We start from the raw sequence: 12,291 nt of genomic DNA on the forward strand, positions 1-12,291 counted from the left end.
TTGTCTATTGATTTCTTTTTCCAAAACATCGGCGACACAATGGAACCGAAATACAACAGCAAAAGCGAAACATTGTTTTAATTTGAAAACAAACAAACCAAACCCATCTTTAATTCCAGAGCCTCGCTGCTTATTAAAGAAGTTACGCAGTTCGTTTTGGCCTTTGTTTGTGCCTGTAATCTTAAAGGGAATTCTTCTGCACAACGCTTTTTCCATCTCTGTTGCGCGTTTGTGTTTGTCCCTGGTCTGGGGAGCTGGGTTTAAGCTGGAGTTCAAGGCTGATACTCCTGTTGGCAGTGAGGCATGGCAGACGATTTCTCGAGGGGGTCTGCCTCCACTTTGTGAGCTCAACAAAAGATAGTATTTGATAAAGGTCCCCCTCCCCAAAAGCCCCCATAAATAATGAAAAGTTAATGAAGAGGTAACTTAATGATGTAATGAATATGGCAGCGCAAGGTCAAACAGAGCTGCCGTGGGTTGGGTGGGCATGTGAAGTGTGTACTCGCACGCGTGTGTTTGCATGGGTGTGTGTGCAGCTTTAATGAATGTTTTGTCACAGGAAGTGCGATAATGTTTAATTAGTTTCATGTGTGTGCGGCCTGTTATATGATTCTTAGATGGCCTGCTCTCATAAACCGTGTGTGTGTGTGTGTGTGTGTGTGTGTTGTGGGTCGCTCAACAGTAGAAAGATGAGTTTGAGGGAGTGTTTCTCACAAGTGTACTGTACACCTGTGTGTGTTTCTGCAAGGGAGAGTACTTATGAAACCTTTCTGTTTAGGACAGTTTGTTTGGGAGTGTACTGCAGAGTGTGGTCTGTGCTCGTGATTAAATATTGAGAATGTTTGAATAATATGTGCAATCGATAGGGCACACGAGCAAGTGACTCAAAGACACGCTGGTCTGTCATTTAGTGTGAGCTGGACATGTGCCTCAAACATATATTTTCACCAGCTAACACTATGCTATGTGTTATTAGACAAACAACAATCAGTGTGTGAACTCAACACCACTGAGTTTTCTTGTTGAGGTGGTTCTGGTTTCAGTATGTTGTCCTGGTGTGTAAAGTGCCTAGTCGGCAGCAGGCAGGTAAGCACTTCGATCTGTTTCTCCTGGACCGAGGTGAGGGACTAACATGCCGGTGGTCTCAGCTTCAGCTCTGACACCTGCATGGCTCGATCCCTTAGATAATAGAGGGAGTGTGAGGTATAATAGTAGACAGATGATAGCAATTGGCATATGTGCATTGAACTGTAGTGTGTGTGCAGGCAGCAAGAGTTTGAATTCGGCTCATGACATTTCCTGTTTCCCAGTTCCTTTTTCTCTTTTCAGTTGTATTACGTAAAATAAAATATTTTACAGTCCTGTTCCCCATGTACATACTATGTACTTATTATAGTAATTACAATAACTATGTAATAACTAGGTACTAACCCTGAACCTACCCCTAAACCTAACCCTACCCCATGTAGTTACCTTGTATTACCAGAACTTTCTTAGATAAATACACTGTAAGTACACTATAAGTACATGGAAGTACACGTACTGTAAAATAAAGTGCAACCGTTATACTTTTATTAAATTAACACTTATATTTGACAAGTATTGATCAAATGTGGCTGCAAATAATGTCATTTTATATAAATGTAAAATAAATACAAATAACTATAAAAATATTTGTATAAAAAATGCATCCTATTTTTCACAATAAATAAATAAATAAACACACACACACACACACACAAACAAACAAACAAACAAACAAATAAAATATTAATCAGCACAACATTCAATTTACAAAATGCATTATAATAAGAAATGTTTTGGGGTACATTATAGTTTCCACAAAAGCAGCACAAACTCACCAAATCAGCATATTAAAATGATTTCTGAAGGATCATGTGATGAAAATTCAGCTTTGCCATCGCAGTAATAAACTAATAAAATACATATAAATAAACCATTATTTTAAATTGTAATAATATTTCACAATTTTATGAAGTGTCGGGAGCTAAGTCATTTGTAATTTTATGATTAATATTGTGGTTATGATGAATATGACATTAATATTTTAATGGGCTATATAATTATTTTTCATACTACGTAATGTAAACCAATCCACGGATATCTGCGATAAAATCCTCATATGATGTAGACGTCATCGCTAAGTATTAGATCAGAGCTCAGGCAGCAGATGCTTGGCCGGCGCTTTCATATGCAGTCAGAGAAATCAAAGTCTGGAAACACGACCGGACTCACACAGGGACCCTAGCGATGGGTCAGTGAGTTTTTTATCTGTGTCTCCTGAAACATTTACAGTTCCCCGACAGCTCTAGCACTGGCCAGGCGTGATTTGTAGTTCATGTGCAGATGTGTTGCTGAGAGACGTTTTAATGTGACGGGCGAGACGCTTCTCAGTCTGTCTCGGCGGGTTTATGGATGAGCTCCATGTCTGCGTCTCAATCTCTGAGACCTCCCCCCGTGCTCCCAGACTCCCTATCTCTTCGCTTAACAAGCCTGAGGTCATGAAGAAATGGCACAGTGCCCCACTTAACCCAAGGTCAGGTCCCTGAGCTGATTCGTAAGAGCCTGACAATAAAAGCATGGATGGAATCGCTCTCTCTCATGTTAACCTGAAATGGTTTGCTTGCTTTTTTACTGTCCTTCTCCTGACAGCTATAGGCGGACAGGTAACAGTCATCCTAAAGTTTAACAGCATATAGTGCATGGGAAAGAAGCACAGCATGCGGACTGAATGAGAGTAGCAGAGAGTCTATGCTGTGGCTGTGGTGGCTATGAGGAATGTCTTTAAAGTGAAATCATTTCCTTTTCTTAATCAAAAGATGACAGACCTCTGAAGTCCCATCTGCACGCCACTGCACAGCCTGAAGCTGCTCTGAACGGGCAAGGCGATGAAGGGATATCATGCTTTGAGGCTATGTGCTGGGGTTTTCAGGGCTTCTCATGAGGTAATTCCCACCGGCAGGACCTCAAAACTCATTGAAAAGGGAAAAACGTTAGGCGTGAAAGAATAAACTATCATTATACTCAGTTAATAGTGTACGCCAGCATTGGTCTTGCTGCTGGTACATGCAATGCTCTCATGTTTCAGCGGGGAAACAGAGCAGCCGGTTTGACAGACAGATTAAGGGAGGCCTGTGGACCTTTACCATATGTCGAAGTGTGGTTAGCTCACAGATTGTCGCGTCCATCTCAGCTATCCCACCTCATCACCCTGGAGACTCGAGCATGAGGTTTATTATGTGTGAATGGTGTGGTCGGGGTGGCGCGTGCCTCTGGTGCTCTGTTGTCTTGTGCTCTCTGAGAAAGCACCTGTGTAACAATGAAAGTCTTCAAATGTTTGTGGTGGCACAGGGCGCATCATTGAGGAGGCATTGTTAAAACACATCTGCTCTGCCATCTGATCTAGCTCGGTGTTGCGGCTTCAAGGCCATATTTCATTTCTGTCTTTAACAATGTAAAGCCCACCAGGGGTATGCGTACCCCAGGGGGTACTTAATCAGGTTCCAGTGGGGTACTTGGAAAGATTTGTAGACTTTTTCTTATACACCTGCACGTTTGGCACCAGTTGTAACTTGTATTAAATATTGGACAAATTGGTGATATTTCATACGTTTTCAGTTTCTGCTGTACTTAAATCCATCATAAAATGAGGGCAGATTTTTTTCTTTTGTTAATTGTCCCAACTGTATTTCATGTATAAATAAAATTGTTTTTTTTTTTCGATTTTTTCTCTCTCGCAATATTTTAGTTTAAAAGCAAATCATCATTATAATGCCTCCTTCAATTATTATTATTATTATTATTATTATTACATTATTACTATTATTACTATTGTTTTTGTTGTTACATGCAAAATAATAATGTGTATTATAATATGCATTATTATTATTATTATTATTAAGTTATATTTTTAGTATACAGTATAGTAATGGCATGATAATAATAATAATAATAATAATAATAATAATAATAATAATAGTAGTAGTAGTAGTAATAATAATAATATGCAATAAGATATTAGTTAAAACTACATTTCTGGTAACTAACAAGGCTTTTGCAATTCTTCCTTAATGCTTATTCACATATTCCATTGCAACAAATATACTGGACAGTCTAATGTGTGTACTTCTGCAACAACAACAAAAAATTAAAATCTAAATAGCAAAGCGAAGGCCTAAAGCAGAGAAATTAAACAACTCAGGCTGCTTGCACATAAATAGTTTAATCTTTACTTCATAAATCAGGTGGTGAGTGTTCATTTGGCCTGAGCGAGGCCTTCAGGTTCATACTCGGCCCTGTGTAAACATGTTTTCTAGTCAGTCCTCCCCAAGAGTGATTCATCCACAGAGCCGTAATCAAAAACAATAACCATTGGAAAGCATAAACGTTTCGGAGCATCGCTGAGAAGTATGAAATAATAATCTGTGTGTGGCCTGGCGAATGCTGAGAATGCAAACATTTCACAATAAAGTTGTTTAAATAGCGACCTTGGCATCGATGACTAAGAGATAGGACATGCTGCGTTAATTACACCCGCTCATAAAAATAAACCACCGGTTTAAAATATGACTCTCCATTCTACGGGATTTAACCTATTAAACGGCAGTGAGGTGTGTTGCTCAGATGTGAAGGAAGGGTGTATTGTTTAGACTAAAAACACAACAAGCTCAGAAGGAGATAAAGAGAGAGAGAGAGAAAGAAAGAAGCCAAAATAGCTGTACAATCAACAAAGGAACAAAGTGTTTACTCTGAACTTAAAGACTTTCGAATTATTCCCCACCATTGTGTGGCATTAGGATGAGAAAACAGCTCGGCTAAGTGCACGTTTATTATTTTTAAACCATGTGAAAAGTAATATTCTTTAAGGAGTCAGCAGATGTATTGGTAGAGCTATAGAGGGCCCACACATAAAGTTTGAAGTGAGTTAAGTTTCATCAGGGCATGGCGAGAAATTTATTATTTTCCTTGAGCATGGACTTAAGATTTAAAGTTCACTGCTGGGTGGCCCATTCCTGTTATCCATGTTAACATAAGAATAGAGGACAGGGAGGAGGCAGGACTAGAAAGAGAGACACAAAACAAGTTTGTGGGGGATTACTGCTTTAAACGGACCTCTGCATAGCAGGAGCTGATGACATCCATGTCATATGTTCACTTGTACTTCTTACTTTTCCTAATAAAGTCCAAGAATTCCAGGTAATACGGCAACAGGGATGTCCGAGCAGTCTTGACCCTCCTCAAGGTCTGAGCCCAATCAGCTTTTGTGGGCCACACGACAAGCACACGTTCCCAGCTTAAACGCCTGGCTAGAGAACAAGGAACCCGGTCACAGAAGCGGCGTGCTCCTGCTAATCACGTTACACTGTTTTTGCTGCACATTATACTTAGTTTACCCCTGAAACGGAGTCAAGGGAACCATGACAACTCTTCAGTCTGAGAAGAGGCATGCCGTTATGAATAAATGTTTGTATACATTTTTTGTGGATCTTGGAGTGTGCACATGGAGAACGGACTGCGCTTAAAGACATCTGGATGCGATGAAATAGAATTTGTTTAAACAAAATGAAGCCCCTCTCTCTCCACCTGGAAAGCCACCCAGAGCGCACGCTGCTCATCACGACATACTTGTGCAGTGATTTTAATAGGACTGTATTGACAGATATTTCACTACAGCAGTATGAACGCTTTTGAAAATGCATGATGACTTTCACAGCTCTCACCGAAAGAGTCAACATGAATACTGTGACTTTACACATGCCGGAATTGAGGGAGGAAATGGAGATTATGAAAATGGAGCACTTATACCATCGGGCTTTAACAAATTAAAAACAGGATATGCTGTAATTATTAATAATAATAATAATAATAATAATAATAATAATAAAAATAATATAAAAAAATAACATCATGTCCTGTTACAGTGTTGAAGTATATAATTTACTTTTTTTCCTAAAATAATAAATAAATTAATAATATAAATGATGAATGATAATTGTCTTTATTATTTTATTATTATTATTGTTGTTGAACTCAAATATTTAAGCTATGTAGTTTGATGCAAATCTTAAAATATTTAATAAATGAATAATAATAATAATAATAATAATAATACAATATGTATTATTATTATTATTATTATTCATTTATTAAATATTTTAAGATTATTATTATTATTATTATTGTTGTTGTTGTTGTTGAGCACAAACATTTAAGCTATGTCATTTGCTGCATTTCTTAAAACATTAAATAAATTAGTAGTAAATGTATAATAATTATCTTCCTTATTATTATTATTATTATTATTATTTAACGAAAACGACATAGCTTGATATATTTCTTAAAATATTAAATTAATAGTATTAAAATATTAAGTTAATAAATTAATATAAATCTTTATTATTATTATTATTATTATTATTATTATCATTATTTAATTCAGATATTTTAAATTCTGGAGCTATTTGAATGCAAAATAATGTAATAATCTCACTGAAAAGCTTAAAATGGAAGAAAGAAAGAAAAATGTCGAAACAGAATGGAACAAATTTATTTAAATTTTTTTTGCACTCAATGCTTTTTATTTCAGCTGCATCAGCTGGGCTTAACATGTAAATAATAAACCATCTAAATGTAAAATACTCCTCTGCGATCTATGGCATATTAAAAAGCGTGTTTAATGAGAGACTGCTGATAAAAGGGCTGGACAAAAATAAATTGTGCAAAAAGATATGTGAGTATGAGAGACACCTATGGATTGATCAGCCTCTTAATTCTGTTCTAACAAATAGTCCAGGAGTCTTGGACGACGATGCAGGAAGATGACTAGGATAATAAGCATCATGGAAGCTAATCAGATTTCTAAGAGGAATTGATTGTTGGTTTTGCAGAAAGAGCAGACGAAGGCTTGACAATAAGCTGAAATTTAAGTGTTAATTTTTATGCTAATCTTCCACCAATCTCCACGTGATGCAATTTGCTCCCCTGCTCCGCAGATATGAAATTGTCCCGCTCACAGAGAAAATGTCAGCTTGCCAGACCCTGAAAGCTTGTAATTTATTAGGTATGTTTCTATTAGTATGTGTCACACTTGTTAGCCAGCCTCCCTCTCTCTTTCTCTCTCTTGTGCACACTTGTGCACATGCAAACTCGCACACTCAGACTAGCGCTCCATGTGTTTGCCGCTCAGCCTGCGGCCTTAAAGAGCGTCTCAGCTCAGTGGCTGTAGCACCAGGGCATTAATGTATTATCATATATCGGGTGGTCCTTGCCCTGTGGACAAAAGGCTGTTTAATACAATTTAATGACATTCCCGAGCAGGAGGGAGAAGGGGGGAAAGAAAGGGCAAAGCCCAGATTAAATTAGCATTTGTGGTTCTTATAGTTCACCCATGCAAAACTTAGCAACAGAAGCGCTGTGACTCCACCCCTTTCCCCCCCGTTTCTTTTTATTTCCTTGTCTCTTGACGAAAAAGAGCGACAGTATAGTATAGGAGTTCAAGTAAGAGCTAAGGAAGATGAACTGGATAAAACATAGGTTGCAGCTCATAACTTGTCAGCGACGCTGATGTTCCCCAAAGGCCAAAACGTGATCGATTTTCTGTATGGCGCAGTGATGTCATCCGTAAGAGACGCAAGGAGTTTGGGCATCTCTGTGGCCGTGCCGTCTACTGACATGGGTTTCTTTGTCTTCATCTGTCTCTGCCTCACTTTACACATCTCTATCTCTCTTCTTTCTTTTCCTCTCTCTCAAGCACGCTCCCTCCCCTCATTTCCTCCCTGTTTGTGTTGTGTAAGGAAGCCAGTGCCGGGCATCCAGTGTCACACTCAGCATACTCTGTGTAGAAGGTTTGGATGCAATTCACATATAGGTCAATTAAATGCGCCAACATCTGCTCTCTTCTAACCATTTGCATACAGTATTCATATGTTAATGATGTCCCTTGTTTTGTGTGTGTATGTTTGTGTGTGTGTTTTTCACTTCCTCCCCTCCTCCCTGTCTCTTTGTAAAAAAAAATTCAGATAGAACATTTTTGGATTCAAACTGCTTCATGTGGCGACTCCAAACCGGATAGTGCCGTCCTATTTTTATTTCCTCTCCCTCTCTCACTCGCTGAAAGCAGAAACTCCTTTACTGTGAGCGGCGGGCTTGTTTAGCTGCCATTGGCCCTGATTCGAACAAGAATCCTTCCACTGTAGCTGCAAAGGAAGTCCTTGCCTTTGGAAAGCAGCTTAACGCCTTATAAATCAGTGATGAGGCAGATGGACCAGCGATAATCTATTTAGAATGCCTCACAGCAAATATTGTCGTACAGATGATTAGAGATTGAGCTATTTTAACTCGGCCTTCTCCGCCCTCTCAGCAAATCTTCTGCTTCTGTGAATGATTTCAATTGGAGAGTTTCTTCATTCCCCCCTGCTTTTCTGCCCTAAATATATCTGCGTTTTCGAAGCGCTCGCACAGGGGAAATGAAGGGGTGAAGTGTACGTGTTTTACGCCGCCATTTTCTTGGCAGGCTTCAATGGCGTGCCGCGGAACAAAGAGTGCAGGGATATGGGCCCGAGCCAACAGGCTAATGACAAAACGCACGCTTCTTAACCCAATATTAGTAGGGGGACGTGGCAGTACGGGAGGACTGATGCCACACTGCAGGCCCCCCTTTTCGCTTTGGTGGTCGATAGGTCCCGATTTAGCACGAGGCCACTGAAGACGGGCTGGACGATAGATGGCTAGAGAAAGAGAGAGAGAGAGAGAAAGAGGGAGGGAGGGCGGAGTGCGAAAATGAAGTGGAGGTTGTCAGATGTGGCAGCTGCTTGGAATCCTGATAAATATAAGTCCTTATTGATCGGCTGAAAATGAAAGATCCCAGAGTGGCGTGCAGTATTTAGCTTCTTGTCTGCCGAGCGCGTCAGCGGTGGCCTTGCCTCGCTGGGATAGATTTTCAGCAGCGCTCTGAGCCGCGGCTTTGATTTCATCTTTAACCTTTTTCGGCTGCTTTTCCTTGACCTCTGCGCCAATGCTGTGATTCAGTGAATTTGTTACATTTGGCCTGACATCCTCTCTCTCTCTCTCTCTTTCTTTCTTGCTGACAGAGTGAAGACACATCGCCGCTGTCATCGCTTGTTGCCGTACAGACTCAGTGGCGGGGTGAGTCACGGTCTCTTCAACCTGACGGGCCCCGGACCAGTATGCAGTTAGAGTGATCAGGTAAGCGAACATTCACCTCACGGCCCTTACTTCAGTAGTTGTAACGCGACACCGCTCCTGGACCAGATACGGGACATACGTTTAGCTCGCTGATCCCAGATCTGCGCGCTTGAGCGGTCCTTAGATAAGACATGAAGCATGCTCACTTACCCGCTGGTCTCAAATCATCAGTGTCAGGATGAGATTAACTGATCCCAGAGTCTGATCCCTAACAGACAGTCCATTTGAAGTGGCACGGTTTGTGCTGAACAGTTGTAATCTTCTCCTGCGATGTGTCTTTAAGCCGAACACCTAAATGACATATAAAAGACCAATTTAGAGCAATTGCTTCTCCAATTTGCTCTTCTGTCTGGTTCAAGCCTTTACAGTGACATGTTTCATATGTGGCCACCATGCATTTTCTTTTTTAAAGGCCTCAATACATATAAATTATATTTGATAGGTAGAGGAAACTAGAACTAGTAACTAAGATTTTGAGATAAAAGGATGATTACATGGGTGTTTTCACTAGCAGTGGTTTGTATGTAAGTACAAATCAAATCTAATTATTTTTATACATTTTATTATACAAATTTGTTACAAAATTACAGTTACAATGTGACATATGGTCTACACTACTTTAAAAAAGGACACATTAAATTTGATCAAAAGTGACAGAGAAGAAGACATTTACAAAATATTTCACATACATGCATTTAAATGAACTTTCTATTCATCAAAGAATCCTGAACAAGTGTATCACAGTTTCCACAAATATTGAGTAGTACAAGAGACTTCTTTCAAAAACATAAACAATCATCTCAAATTTTGGAATGGTAGTGTGTATTCAGACCAGAGTAAGCTATAGTGGCAGAAGATTTGAACTGAAAGATTGATGTGTTTTCAGTTCTCATATATGTCAAGACAGAGTAAGTTTTAAATTGTATACATCTTCTCAGTTTGATATTTAAAATATTTATAAGCCCAGAATAAGTGTTGGATATATTTTTATGTTACCTTGTACATATTTTGTAATATTTCATGGATTGATTTTCAACATTGTTTTACTGTTTAACTTTGCTTAATTAATGGCAGATTTTATTATGACAGCTTACTGTGACAAGCTGATGACAAGACTGGGTTTAAAGGAAAACTGAATGCATAAACTGACTTTAAATAATAAAACCAGCCTGAGAAATTATCATTGGGCTAAAATGCGTGATTAAAATCTCCATGCATTGTATTGCACTTTGCATATTTGGATAAAAAAAAATAAAAAATAAATAAATACAAGTGTGATCTTTAAATCAAAATAAAGAATGAAAAGATGCAGTAATGATTTAGGTTTTTTTTTTAAGGGGAAAATAAGAGCTAAAAGCAGCCTATGTGTATAAAGTCTTCTCCTCCTCCTCCTGAACAATGCTCCAGCACACTTTTAGATAGATTATAAATCCCCCTACGAGAGAGCCTGCAACAGCTGTTGGCAGACATACTAGATATGAGAATAGCAGCATAGGATGAAGGAGCATTAAAAATTAATATGCTATTTAGCCTAGGTGTATTTTAGGTATTTGACATTTTCATGTCCGGGACGGTCTAAATTTATTCATAGTACAGAAAATAAAAAAAATAAAAAATTAGAAAAAAAGATTGTGAAGGGGTGGTAGGAGAGCTGTAAGCGGAGGCCACTTTTTTATTTATTTATTTTTTATGGTCACCCTTTCATTCAGTAATGATAGGTGTTAAGACATCATCTATGGAGGAGACTGGAGCCCATTATGTGCATGGTAATAATTAGCACATGGCACAAAGCGAACCGTTTCCCTCTTAAGCCTCTGCTTAATGCTTTTTTGTTGTATTGTTTTGCTATTTTTATTTCTATTTATTTAGTTTTCTGGTATTTCTTCCTTCTCTTTGTGTTTTCTTGAATGGTTAAAGGAGCATTGTGTGTGTGTAGATGAGAGAGTGAGAGTGGAAATCCCAGCTTCAGTAGTGATTAATTACTAATACTCCCTCAGAACATCTCTCTATCCCTGACTATCTAATCACACTGAAATCTAAGACATGTCCTGAGAGGAGAAGAGACGATAGGACTACATGGACCATCTCTCTCTCTCTTCATTGTAACTTTATCAATCTCACAATCTTGCTTCTTTTTCCTTAAAGCAACAGTCACCCAAAATGAATAAACAACCCTCTTAATTTTTTTAAACTAATAAAAGTATATTTGCTGTATATAGCAAAATGTCCTAGCTGCTATTTTCCTTACAGTGACCACAGCTGTCAATAAAGATTTTCAGTGAATAGTCTGTTCTTCACAGAAATATATTTTATAGAATGAAGCCTTTGGGTTCTCGAAGGTAAATTCCCATTCATTTTCTTCATATATATATATATATATATATATATATATATATACCCATTTTATTAGTGGAATTCCTGGTAAATTTTGCTCCCCAAAATAATCCACCAATCACAAAATTGCAAAAAAAAATCCACCCAATCCCATGAGGCACTGTGAATGACTTTATAGTGACAACTGTTGCTCACTATAGCTTCAGAATACTTGATGTAGAGCACATTAGCCATAAGGACCAAATTTATAGAACATGAATTATACATTTTAATTAGGCATTTTTGCTCTTTTTTTGGAGCTTGCCTGCTTTCACTGTATGGAAAAGAGCAGCTCAGACATTCTGCTACATTTCCTTTTTTTTTGCGTTCCACAGAGTATGTTTGAGTTAAGGATGTAGGATTGTATTTTTGGGTGAACTATCACTCTAACCACCCTTCTTTTGTTCTCTCATTCTCTCCAAACTTCTCCAACATTTTTCCTTTCTTCTGCTAATTCGCTATCAGTCCATATGTGTCTCGCCTGGATTTTCGTAACATGCTCCACTCCCCCTCACTTCTCCCTCTCTCTTTCTCTCCTTCTCTCAGGTGTTATATACTGTATATACATACACTGTTACTCCCTGAGGTAATATTTAGCAATAGCATGTTTAACACCACAACCCTCCAGTCACGGATCCTCACATCACGCTTAAAAAGCAGAGACGGGTGACATGTTCCTGAATCTGCTGCTTT

The 12,291-nt window shown here is 38.5% G+C and overlaps 1 protein-coding gene across 5 annotated transcripts in view; it reads left to right on the forward strand.

Annotated features, from left to right (window-relative positions):
- Nucleotides 1–12,291, forward strand: part of znf536 (zinc finger protein 536) — a 178,305-nt gene that overhangs the window by 52,248 nt on the left and 113,766 nt on the right. For all 5 annotated transcript variants that reach the window (XM_052561460.1, XM_052561464.1, XM_052561462.1 and 2 more), the window contains exon 3: nt 9,111–9,225. The gene's annotated coding sequence lies outside the window, so the exon portion shown is untranslated. The remainder of the gene's footprint in view (nt 1–9,110; nt 9,226–12,291) is intronic.

The sequence above is a fragment of the Carassius gibelio genome, chromosome B7 (assembly GCF_023724105.1).
Source record: "Carassius gibelio isolate Cgi1373 ecotype wild population from Czech Republic chromosome B7, carGib1.2-hapl.c, whole genome shotgun sequence".
In the NCBI taxonomy this organism is placed as follows: Eukaryota; Metazoa; Chordata; class Actinopteri; order Cypriniformes; family Cyprinidae; genus Carassius; species Carassius gibelio.